Consider the following 13,722-nt stretch of genomic DNA (forward strand, 5'->3'; position numbering starts at 1 on the left):
AAGGAGGGGCCACAGACCCCAGAATTTAAGTGATTACTGGGGAAGGAAGTTATTGGACTAACAGTATTAGAATTTTCATTTATGCGCAGAGTAAGTTACATCTTAGACAGGAGTAGTGCAAACATCTCTACTCTTCTGGTGTTTTAAACATTCATCCAACCTTGCTCAGAGCAGGTGCTTAAGATACCAGTAGCAGCCAGTTTCCAGTCTATGCTAGGGCTTGTAAATTTGCTGACACTAGTTAAGCACCACTGGAGCTAACAGTATGAAATGTTTGCAAAATTCCTCTAGACTATGGTAGACCAGGCCTTTCCATGCTAATCATTGTTCTCACTACTGAGATTGCCAACAAAAATGCATCCGAGAGTAGTGCTGATTTTGAAGTATAGATATTTATCCTCTAGAAATTAATGGAAACCACCAACTCATTCTATTAAGAACTATTAGAGGGCATCAAGCAGTGATAACTTTCAGTCACTACTATCAGGGAGAGAGGTGCCAGGCTTCATATACATACTCTATTTTGTCCTAAGCCATCCAGCCTACCACTTCAAAAGTGAAGTATTTGCTCAAAGAAGGAAATGGAAAGACGATAGCTCTCACTTCAAAGTACTGTACTCACACCCTTGTGCTGACTCTCCAGCCAGCCAGAACCAGTCCTACTCCCCACTAAAGAGTCAATAGACTTTTTGCCACAAAACCCTTTAGCATTTCAGTGGGGCCAGGATCAGAATCCCTTTGTGAGTTCTTGTTTCTACCTATTAAGCATCAACTTCGCGTTTCGCTCTGGATCAAAGAGGAGGAGACAAGGTGCTTGTGCCAAGGAGTTGGCCATCATGGCACAACACAATTAATAATGAGGAACTCTTGTGAAGACTGGGATTTGATAGGTAACTGAGACAAATAACTGTTGGCATAGATTTTCCCATATATTGCTGCAAATTTAAATGCTCAGTGTGAAAAGGGAAATCATCATCATCATCTCCTCCTCTTTAAGCCTGAGCCCATTATTTTGGACTAGAAAGGAGAATTTGGCTAAACAAAAGAAAGATTTCATTGTGGAGGGAATAAAAGCTGCAGCAAGCAGCTCAGAGTCGGTCATAAAATGAAGTCTTATTTTCTGGGTCATAAATTCATTTAAAAAAAAAATCAAAGGAGAAAATGCTGCATGAAAGAAGGAACCCAGGAGGCAAATTGAACTGCACAATGTGTTACTTAAATGAATACTATTTAATTAAGTAACATTAAATCAATGTTCTACCTAGGGTATCGCCTATCCTATATAAGGCTCAAAATGGATACTGTACAAAGACAATGACTCAATATTATATAATATTTAAGGATGAGCACGCAAGTTCCGATACAATAAGACCCATATTAGAAAAGTCAAACCAAACTCAGAACTCAAGACCTTTAAGAGAAGGCACCAAATGCTGGCCCACTGTCAATCTCTACACACAGATCCTGCAGGGTTTGGCTTGTGTAACCAACATCAGCTGGACCCAGTGGGGTTCATTCAGCCTCAGTATAGATACTCTTTTTGAGGTTCAGCCACTGGAATGAACATAAGACACCTGGGGGAGTATGCACACACAAAGAGACCATTACCTGAGTCAAGTGTAGTGATAGGCAAATAGGTGTGCAATAACAAAGGACCCAACTGTTCACTCACACACAGCCCAAATCCAAACCCAAGCTATTAAGAGGTTCAAAAGTTCAACTAATTTCCCCTTCACCTCTCCTGCTCTTCCTGTTTTTAGAAGGGACAGGAAAAAACTGTGATGAAACACTGAGAGAAAGACACTTCTTGTAATCTCCCCAGCCTGACCACACAGAGAATACTGGAAATAGGCCTGTTCATGAGAGTTTACTACCCGCTTTCGCAACCCTGAAAAGGTTTAGATACCATTTGGATAGGCATACAGGCTGCATTAGAGTTTCACTCCCACAACCCTTCTTAAAAGGAACATGTGGCAGATGGGGCTGCCCCATAGCAGCCCCTGTGGGACCAAGCCTGGTACTGGAGATGCTCTCTGCCTTAGTCTACTAGCTTTGGACACCTGTTTGGAGCATGGTGCCCCTTGCCATAAGTTTGGCATCAGTCTCTAAACAATTAAATAAAAAAAATAAACCCAAATGTGGCTGTCTACGCCTTTAAATAAAGAGCATAAACCTCAAATTCAAGTGCTTAGCTGCAGTGCTGAGGGCAAGGCCCTGGCCTGGCCTAGGGGCTCTGGCCTAGCACTGAGGAGTTCCTCCCCTTCCCAGTGGCACCTCACACTGCCCCTGAGAAGAAGCAGGCAAGCTTTCTTAACTGGCCTGCTGGCTCCTGATTGGTCGGTGTCTCTGCCTGGCCCATCTAGGCCTCTGGAGTACTAAGTCATGCTGGTAGCCTGGTCCGAGTGGGTTTTCCTTCTGCAAGGGTTGTCAGGGTGACAAGGCCTTCAGAAGGGGTCAGAGAAGGCCTGACAGACTGCATCAGAGGGCCCTCGGAACAGCAGCTGCTGTTAAAACTTCATCAGTTCTGCCAGTCATGGGGAGGGTGTATTGGGGACAGAGCTGGCACTGGGTTTCTGTATAAATGGACCTAGACACCAACTGATCCCTTGGAAATGGTCCCATGGGAGGGGTAAACTGTACACCCAGATGGAGTGAATTGAAGAGACATCTCCACAAGGAGCATGTCTGAGAATTCCTGCACTCCAAACCCCATTCCTGTGGGTTCCCCATGAGCCCAACGAGAACAGTGAAAAAAGTAAGTGTAAAATCCTACCCATCCGAGTGTTCCTATTGACTTCAGGTTTGCAGGACTGGGCCATATGTGGGCAGCCTGCCAAGGGCATGTCTATCAGGAAGCAGTTATTTGTAAATCCAATCTTTTAAAATGTAGCTAAGTGGACAACATTGCCTTGCATCTGGGTTATAGCACGGAGCCCCACAACAAACAACAGAAGAATAAATCAAGCGAGCCCATGTAATGTCCTCAGTTTGACTAGGAAAGGTTCATTCACTGGGCCGTTGGACACACCCCTATAAACAATACCCATTGTATGCTGCCTCTGTATGCAATGTTTTTCCCTTTCCTCTTTTCTTCTTACTCTCACACAGGATCAGCAGATGTTATCTTTGTGTTTTAAATGCTGATTACTGCACATTTTTTGTTTCCTTGCTGCATCCTTCTGTTATTGTTCTCTGGTGCCTTGAATCAAAGACACTATATAAAGTGTAATACAGAAGCAGTAAAAGCTATTTAAGGTGTTGGAGGAGACATTCTGCTCTCAAAGTGTGATGGTCGGAGGGGGGAATCATCGGTAGTAAGAAATGTAGCTTTTTAACAATGTTTTGGGACAAGTAAAGAGCTGTTTGGGAGCTCGGTTCTCATCTCACTGAAATCCTAACAAGGGAAGATTCTCCTCCAATTTATTACCCTGAGAAATGCATTATTGAGAGTATAATCTAGGGAAAAATCCCATCATAGAAGACCAGACCTTATCATACAGTAGTAGTATGGCCAAGGACAGATTAAACACAAAATGTGACCTAGCTCAGGAGTTAACTTAAAAAAGTGTGGGAGATGCTGAATTATGGATCATCTCTTAAGATGCCACTCATGTGGCAAAGTTTTAGAAAAAATGATGCACTAACATACACTGGCAGAGTTGGATAGCCCTGCTAGAAATTGGCAAGCACCAGAATTTCTAGGATCCAGATCATGGGCATGTATTAACTTTCCTCCCTTTTGTGTTTATGTTTTGCAATTTGTCACTAGAGCAGAGACTGTTAATTCATTAAAAGGCTCTAATTCCTCCTTGGTCACTGTGTGAGATTCCTAGTAGGGCCAATGGAAATAATATACGAACCCCGAGAGTCTCCTTTCACTAAACAGAGATCAAGAGTCGACAGCCAAAGCCATTAATAAAGTTGGGAGTAACATACCAGACTAAAAAAAACAGGAGTACTTGTGGCACCTTAAAGACTAACAAATTTATTTAAGCATGAGCTTTCGTGAGCTACAGCTCACTTCTTCGGATGCATAGAATGGAACACACAGACAGGGGATATTTATACATGCAGAGAACATGAAAAGGTGGAAGTATGCACACAATGGAGCCGGGCCCACCCACTCATCTGGGTGCGATGGGGGCCCAAGCGGGATCAATGGAGGAAGGAGAAGGTGCAGCTACAGGGGCCAGACCACCAGGGTTGCCAGCAATGGCAGGGCCAGTGCCCTCCTGGGTCTCAGAGGTCCCAGGCACCCCTCCATGTTGGACCAGGGGGCAGTCCCTCTGGACATGCCTCATCGCCCGGAAGAGGTAATACCAAGCCTCCCCCCAGGAGTAGTGCACCCAGTAAAGAGTTCCATGGTAGGGCACAAAAAAGGACCCCTCTAGTGCCACCCCGTCATGCACCTCTGCCGGCAGTTGGATTTGGACCCGCCGATGGAAGGACAGGACGTGACAGAGGGCGGAGTCCTTGCAGCCCAGCGGGAGAGGGCTGATAACAGATATCGTCTTCCCCAGGCAGTGACAGGCGATGCCCAAAGACGTAGTGGGGTTGGCTGGCCCCCCACTGACCCGGAGGAGGAGGAATCCTGCTGCAGAACCACTACAGGGGTATTAACTCCAAGATGCACTACTTTGGATGCCTTGACACCACTCCAACAGCGTGTGTGTGACAGGAGAGAAGCACCATTCCAGGAGATATGCTGCAGCTGCTGGGGTAAGCTCTGAGGGGCCCTGCTACCACCTCTGTCTCTCTGGGGAGAAGAGGGTACCGTGGCTGCCACTTCTGCAGCTCCCAAAGGAAGAGGAGCCCTGCTGCCAAGCCTCAGGAGAGAAGGGGCCCACATGCAATTGTCCCAGTCTGTCTGGGATGGGAGGAGCACCCCGCCACCAAAAACATGGGCCAGGGCAAGGAGGCAGAGGTGGAGCCAAAAGAGGGTCTGTGTCATGGTGTGCGTAGGGCCCCAGATTGCCTTAATTCAGCCCTGGAAAGAGACAAGGAGTATGGCTGGGCTGGGCGCTTCATTTGAGTCAATGCAGAACTGCAGGGTTGAAACACAAAATGTAAGGAGGAACTCTGACCAGCTCTTTACAGGTGGTATTTGAGCCCTGCTGGAAGACACAGATCAGAAGACTCAGCTCTAACCCCTTTACACAAAGCTCCCACAGTACCAAAAGTTTGAGCGTCAGTCACAGCAGCATTTTGAACTCTAACCAAATCAGAAATATTATGAAGAGGGAAAAGTCTGGCTCCTTTCCCTCAGTGTCAGTTCCTGCAAAATGTAGGTCTGCATCCACCCCAAAGTGTGATCTCTCTGGATTTGCAGTGACATTGTTTGTGCCATTTTAATTTGGCAGTGAAGTCACTTAGACTTAGTCAAGACAACTGCATTGGAGGTCACAAAGACTAGAGGAGATTAAATATTAATGGATAAATTCTGCCCTTAATACTATACATGCTTCACCCCACTGACTGAGGAGATGTGTGACCACTGGGAGCTCTGCACAGCACACAAGCACGGACTCAGATGACTAGGAATGTCCTTTCCATCCCATCACCTCCAATTCTCTGATTGTCAGGCTCACCTACCATTTTCAAGAAGTAAACAGCAGATTATCCCTGAACCAAAATACTGTCCTTACCACCCTCCAGTGCATGCTTCTCATCCACGTTTCTAAATGTATTAGACACGCAAGCTTTTCAAAATGTCGGCCAAGTTAATCCATTATGTAAACCCACTGACTTCAGTGGAATAAACACAAGAAATAAACATGGCCAGCCAATTGTTTGCAAGATACTAATGGGGCACTAGTCCATTTTAGCAATTAACTGAGAACAAAAGCTATTTTGTAATAAAATTAGCCTTTAAAGTAAAGACTGACAAAAAAATCACAGGTGAAACAGAACTGAAATGTTTTTGTTGTCGTTGTTAAACTAGGTGAAGCTGCTGCTTAAAACAATGTTTGGGATGACAGCTTTTCTTGAAAACACTCATTTAATTCACCCCAAGCAGTTTAAAACAGCTACAATACTAAAACCTTGAAAAATCAGCTTTTATAATCTAAATGTTCAATGCTGCCTAGGATGTCCTCAAAGCTCTTGGATGCAAATCTGCAACTCTGGAGGCTGTTTAATTGTGGTTTTCTTGGCAATTTCGCTCATTTCCCACAATCACTTCCTTAAGTCAAAGAATTGTTATATTTCATGTAGGGTTTTTTATTATTCCTGCAGCAGGTTAATATGATGGGTTTAAAAAAAACAAAAACAAAAAAAACCACACACGATTCAACGGCAGTTTTCACTTCCTGTGCTGCTAGTAGAAGGATAAGTGAGGTGTGATGAAGCCTGCTGAAGGAGGAGACTCTAGGGGAGAGGGCAAAGGAAAATAAAAATGTTCAGTTGTATAAAAAAGTCTGATCAATAGTTGTAGTATCATGTGTGTAGAGGAATTTAGGAATACAGACAAGGCCTTTCCTAGGCTCTCCTACAAAATGAGTCCTGACTCCCCATCAGATCCATGAAGACTGGCACCATGGGGTTTCTGTTCTTGCATCAGGTGTGTCAAAGTAAATCTTCCCTTCGCTCCGCCACTGTTAGTAAATGCCCGTCTCATGACTGCAGGGAGGGCTGATGCGCCTTCCATTATTAACATAAAACAGTAACACAATCTAAGTACCTGCAGCCACATCGCTTTGGGTTATGTCACCCACCATCAGCAGCTCTCATGAGTTAAGCATGGGTTGACATGATCAGTGCTCAGAGGGGTGGCCAACATCAACTCCCACAGAAGAGAGAGCGGTGGTGACTCAGTGCACCGCACGCTTTCCTCCGGGTGCTGAAGTATTGCCCCACCTGGCGATAGGGGCTCTGGTCTGTGGAGATGCTGTGTTCCAGATCAGACTACTAAGGGAACATCTACACTGCAGCTGGTAGCGTGCTTCCCCATGCAAGTAGACAGACAGCACAAGGAGAGCTAGCGTACTAAAAATAGCAGTGCAGCCAGGGGTAGCATGGGTGGCACTTCAGGCTAGCCACCCGAGTACAAAGGACTCCCTAGGTATGTACTCGGGCTGCTAGCCTCAGCCCGCCACCCCTGACTACACTGCTATTTGCAGCGCAGCAGAGGTAGCACATCTGTCTACTTGCATGGAGAAGCATGCTTCCAGCTGCAGTATAGACAGACCCTAAGTCATTGCAGATCTTATCCTACTGAAGCTCCTACTTTTCACAAGACTGTGGGTTGCAAACCAAGGTGTCCTAGCCAAGTTCTTATTTTGGTATTTATTCCCTGCATATTTATATTCCTCTCGCAGTTTCACCTCGTTATGAGACAATCCTGGAGCATAAAATAGACACCTTTCCCGCAGGATGGAAGTGTGTTTTCTACAGGAACTCACTGCTAATCAATGGAATTCATGCACTAGGGCAGGACATCCTTTGTAGGAAAGGTGGAATTTTAAGGCTACAAGAGGTGGGCAGAAGCTACATTTCAGAAATAGGTAATGAGACCTTCATATGTATGTGATCGCTGCTGGACTCAGGGGAGACCTCAAAAGGTGGATGGTACGCCATGATTTGGAGCCAGCCACAGGCAATTTTGGCCTTTGGTGCAACTGAAGGCAGGCTCAGGGCTGCTCTAAGTTCCATTTGGATGTTGATGGCTTCTGGCGGCCGAGGATAGCCATGCCACTATGAGCCCCTGCCAAGAGTACCTTCAGAAAGCCAATTAAGCCAGAGTAGCACGAAGAGGTTTAGTAGGGTCGGGAATCTGGCCTCTAGTCTCTTCAATCAATTGCTCACTTCTCAAAGGAATTCTTATGCTCTTTTGCATTCACCCATTTGTTTTTCTACATTAATACAGTTACAGACACTTTCCACCCACCAGGGTCTTTAAAAGATCTTTCTTGCTCCCGCTGCAATCAGTTCTGGTTGTCTTCTTAGCAATGTAAGTACCTATGACCTCTGTCTCCTTCGTACTTGTTGAAGTATTGAGTGGGTGTGCATCTTACAGGACAAGCATCAAGAAGTACTATTAGTGGAGAGAGTTATGGTGCTAACGTGGCACAGCTAAATGAAAGGAAGGAGCATCTGCCAAAGGGGTGTTAATAGCTGGATTACACAGGATGCTATCTTCCTCTTTTCTTTCTTTCTTTCTTAGGAAAGGAGGCTGGGGCAGGGGGAAGGGAGGCAACCTATGCCTTCAGCAAGGATCTCAGTAACGCTTCAAAAGGCATAATTGAATAACAGCTGGACAGGAGTGCAGGTTTCAAGAGGCCATTTCCACACAAAGATTTGTTGGATGTAATATTCCCATAGATATCTATGGTTCAACAGCATCTCTACTTCGGCTCCAAACTTCACTGACTTGCAGGTGTAAAATGCTAGCTTGCCATGGCAATATTTTACCAAAGCAGGTGATGTGCTGGAGAAAAGGATCATTTATACTTCACCCTTCCTATTGATTTTCAAAAGGAGCTCTCACCACATGCGGCGAGATCATGCTTTGGAATGAAGTGAATTTCAGACAGGATACAGAGGAGTCAAACCTCTGTATTGTTCTGTGGAGCACTCTTATTTCTTCTTTAATATTTTAGTACTGGTGGAAGGTCTGATGGTCTTTTATTACTGCACAGAACAGATGCAGTACAGACTTCAGTGCGAGCGAGCTCTCCTGCCCACATCCCAGTACACATACAGTACAGTGTTCCAGCCTGGAACTTCTACTCTGACCTTGCGGGATCGCTAGGTCCCTTTAGCTCTTGGCCTCTGCTGAGAAAGCCAACACAAATGTGATGCAGGAAGATGTAAGCCGGGAACTAGACAGAGATCAACAACTCCTTTCTACAGGGCACATGACTGGCCCTGCAGTTGAGCAATACTTAAATATGTATATCGTGCCCAGTCTTTAGCTAAGCTCTGCTCCCCATCAGAGTCTTATTAACACTCTAGAGGTCAGGGCGTTCTGAGATACTGGAAAGCTTTTGGATTTTATAAGTGGAGATTGAGGAGAAGGGTCATTTCCAGTCCTCCATTTTTTCATCCTGAGAGAGAAATGAGCAGAGTTACAGGGGTGAAAGGGAGAGGAGGAGAGAAAGAATGAGTACATTGAAAACAGGAGAGGGGAACAGAATAAGAAGAAAATATTGGAAATGTGATTGTTTTACTAGCTAGAGCTAGAATAGAGACTAAGGGAGAGAGAGAATTACAAAAAATGTTGGTTCTTTGTTCTACATTTGGGAAGTCACTGCTAAACACAAGCCAAATTCTTCCCGAAGTTACATCCATGCAGCTTCATTTAAGTCAATAAAAGGAGTTGTGCAGGTGTCATCTAGGGTAGAATTTGGCCACAGAGCAGATTATTAAAGAGCTGAGAAATATGGAAGGAGAACGAAGAGCAACAAGCCCTAATCAGAAGTGTTAGAGAATGGAGAGGAGAGTGTTCCACTAGTCAATGCATCTCATGGGCCAGATCTTCGAAAGGGCTTGGCATATTGGATGCTGAGCTTTTCTGAAACCTGGTTGAGGCCTTTCAAAAGATGGACACTTAATGGGATGCCAAGAGGGAGATGGGCGCTTATAAAAATCTGACCCCATGTATTTAAACCACACAGGACTCACCTGCCTACAGTTTAATATTGATTATCACCTTTTGTTGCTGCTATCTATGAATTAAGCTATGTTATTAATATGATTTATTCAAACACAGCTTTGTTTCAGTGTTAATTTCAGCCACTACTCTTGCGCTTTTAATTTAAAAGCAGGGCAGCAGGAAGTGGTTGATACCAATGGTCTGCAAATAGGTGTCTGCGTGCTGACCAGATGGAGTTATAAATGGTTCTCTCTAGATATGTCTACTGCTCTCATCCCCAGGGCTTCTTGCAATTTACATTTTACATTGTATGTGTATATACACCTACACACACAAATTATATGATTTGGTACAGTTCCTTTGCACTATTTCCCTTCGTCTTTACAGTTTAATGGTGTTACCACTCTTGCAATTTTATTAATAGTCTCACAATATTTGGTGTTTGTGGGGGTTGGGTTTTTTTTTTTAAAAAAAAAACACACCGCCGTGCCTGATTATGAGAGAATTCCAGATAAAACATTTTAGTCCTCATCATCTCTAAATAACCCAGAAGGCAAATCAAAATAACTCAACATATATTATTTTTAAACTCTCGTGATCTTTAAGGAAGTCTCATTAATTTGGTTGGCCCGATTCATGATCTTTGAATGCTTGGGTCTAGCAGTACTGGATTAACTACTGATAGCCAGCATGAATGCTGCAGTATAGTCTTAATTTAGTTACCACCCCAGCTGGGAATCAAGACGACCAGTTTAATAAACTACGTGGTCAAATGTTATAAATAATTGAACCACAGGGCAGGAAAGCTGTGTGCAAATTGGTGTCTGTTAACGAGGAGTGCTCCCCAATCAGACTGCTCAGAGATCACTGAGTATTATGGGCTGTAACTATGGCACATTATACAAAATTAACAACGACAGGTACTCTGCATGCTGCTGTAATGCACCAGCGTGCAAACGGGTGCAATGTTACATAGTTGAGTTTCAAAATGTGGGAATGCATTGAGATCCATGCTGATGACGACTATGTAGATACAGACCCCTGTCTGATCCTAGCACATTAGGCTGATTTTGCTGATATGGCAGCAAATTAGCTTTAAATGCTGAATGATGCTTTCCATGTATCTTGGTGCAAGAAATCAGCACAGCATAACCTACCATTGCTCTTTCCTAGCACGTATCAATCACTATTTTAAAGCCCCATTTATGCTGGGAAGTGCCCAGTGTTTAAAGATAGTCTCCATTCATTTATTAATAGGGTTCAGAAAAGCTAGTCTGCAATTTTACATGATATATTTTAACACCTGGAATACCAGAATCTTAAACTGCACCTTTAAACACTATTTATCATCTATTTTACTCACCCAAAAGAATGTACATGAGCCTGTTTGCAGACCGGTGCAAGACGCAGAAAAATACTGCAAGGAACATTTGGACTCAAACTAGTTTCTATCCCTAAATGATGTTTCTCTTGTCCCTGATGGAGACCATGAGATCTCACCCATTCTACCTTCTCCATTTTATCCTTCCTTGACCCTCAAGGTCCCATGAAGAGCCACTATTCCATTGTGGATGAGCACTTTCTTAAGAACCCATCAATGTTTGTCATTAACCACACCAAAGGATCATTGTCTGTTACTTACCAATCCCCACCTGTCCCCTTCCCTATCTACCCCATTGTCTTTACAGAACTCCTGTCACTCTGGCACAGCAAAGAGGCCATTAGTCGATAACAAATCAATTAACAAGGATAGCTATGTAAGGACCTTTCACTAAGGCCAACAAATCATATCAGCTTCCAAATTGGTATTATACAGTTTATCGTACTCTAGGCAGGGGCTTTTCTTAAGTCAGTGTCCAGTGACTGTGTACAGTAAAAAGTTAAATGTGTAGATTCATTCAAAAAGTCATGCAGAAAAATCTAAAATTCCAACACCATGCTGTGTGGTAGGTATTTTGCACATGCATTTTTGATCCTGCTGTCTGTACAGTACCTCTTTCTTAAATGCCTAGATACAGGTCTGTCTCATCTTACGTGGGGGTTCCGTTCCGCGGTTAGCGCGTAAAGCGAAAACCACGTATAGTCAAAATTACATTGAGTTGAAAGGCGGGCGGAATTGCCCGCGCTACAGAAACAGTATTTAAATTGTTATTTTTCTTTTTTTTTTTTTGCCATCCGCGTAAAGCTGAAATCACACATGTTAAATGCACGTAAGATGTGACAGATCTGTAGTTGTTATGAACTTGAAGGAAAGGTATCAGGGATGCATAACTCAAAAGAAATTTAGAGCAGGAGAAAGAATAAAGAATGGAAATAAGTAACATGGATAATTTGTAAGTTTCAGAACAGGCATCTGAGCTGAGTGACTAATTCATAACCAACGATTTAAACAAATTTAATCTTCTTTGGAGTGTTAAGCTGCCTGTGAACGGGTTGTGATTTGCTTAGATTTGGTATTCAAATATATTTGATTAAATTTTTCACAGATCATTTATTCTACAGCTTTCTCTCCAGAATTCAAACTGCTTAGTTGTGACTAGTCAAATAAGTCACGTGGTATATTTTATTCCCTGAATGGATTAATGGAACTCATTCAGGTTTCTGGTGCTGATGCTCTTGGAAAGAGAACAAGTTTCTTCCATGAGAATTTGAGAGTGATCTTAAATTTGCTTTTAGCAAATATTCTTGAGAGTAAAAGTTCATGGAAAGCAATGACATAAAGGGCCCATGAACACAGTTGGCATCTTTCACATGGTAAATAAGCACCCCAACTTTCACAATAAGCCTAAAATCAAGCTAATCCCATTTCAAAACAAGGCCAAAACAAGCCAGTCCCTGAGAACCTCAACACTCTATGTGACTAAATCCCCCCAGAGTGCAGTCTGGGACTGTGGTGGGCTTGCTTTGCACCCCTGACTCTCTCTCCCCCTTGCCCCTGCTTGCTGCCACTTACCCCTGCTTGCTGGGAGCCGATCAAAAAAAAGGAGCAACAAACTACAAGGCAAAAACTAGCCAACAAGCAATTCATAAGCCAATTAAGCCAAAAACAAGCCCAATTTCTGCGTTTTTTTCACGGGTTTGGCATGCCTACCCATGAACTGCCGAGAGGAAGGATGGTCTTGTGATTAGGGCATTGGAAAAGGACTGTGGAGCCCTAAATTGCATTCCCAGCTCTGCCACAGACTTTTTGGACAAGTCTTTCATTGTGCCTTAAGTTCCAGATCTGTAAAATGGGGAGAATACTTCCTTTCTCCCACCCTTTGTCTATCTTATCTAGATTGTAAGCTCTTTGGAGTGGTAACTGCCTCAGCAGGTGTTTATAAAGAGCCTAAGACAGCAGAGTCACAATCTCAGTTGAAGCTCTCGCTGTAGTTATAAATAATGAAGGTAAAGCAAACTTTTAAAGAACCACAACATTTTCAAATTATTTTTGCAGCATTCATCCAATTCTACTTTCAACCCATAAGAGATAATGCAAAAAAAGATCTTTAACAATCTAAGTGGAAAGCAAAGGAATGATTCAGATACAGATGAATGTGCCGTGCATTATAGTTTGTTTTGTTTCCCCATGGTTACATAATTTTACAAGTTTATACTTCACGTTTTCTCATATCAATCTCTCCTCTTCCCATTTAAAAAAAAATTCTGGCATGTTGAATCGAGCTTAACATTAATATGACTGTTTTTAACTATAACAATATCTTCCACCTATTGAGCATCTTGTCAGGCCAAAATATTACTGTTTGCGCAACTGTATCATCTATGTTGGCAATACAGGTTCCAACCATCTTTGGTTAAACCTTCAGTAGGTAGAGAAAAAAAAAAAGTAAGATCACCAAAAACACATTAGCTACTTAGGTTCTTTCAATGTCTCCATTATGCATCAATTATTTCTAAACAGTAGCATGTCTCTTCCCACCAAAATATTTAGATTGGGAGCAACATTCAATTGTATTAGTTGGGCCAAAGACAATCTGAAGCAGTTCAATTTGGCAGAACTAGTTAATTCATAAACCCATCATCTCTTTCGGTCTGAGCCCAGAATTGGATGTAAAAATTGTTAAACTACCGAAGTTTTCTCATTAGACTTTTATGATTAAAAACAGACTATTGTAATCATAAGAATAGCA

General features: G+C 43.1%; 1 protein-coding gene across 6 annotated transcripts in view; it reads right to left on the bottom strand.

Annotated features, from left to right (window-relative positions):
* NECAB2 (N-terminal EF-hand calcium binding protein 2) overlaps window positions 1-13,722 on the bottom strand; it is a 355,015-nt gene that overhangs the window by 280,762 nt on the left and 60,531 nt on the right. The window lies entirely within an intron of this gene.

Source organism: Mauremys reevesii, linkage group 16 (genome assembly GCF_016161935.1).
Source record: "Mauremys reevesii isolate NIE-2019 linkage group 16, ASM1616193v1, whole genome shotgun sequence".
In the NCBI taxonomy this organism is placed as follows: Eukaryota; Metazoa; Chordata; order Testudines; family Geoemydidae; genus Mauremys; species Mauremys reevesii.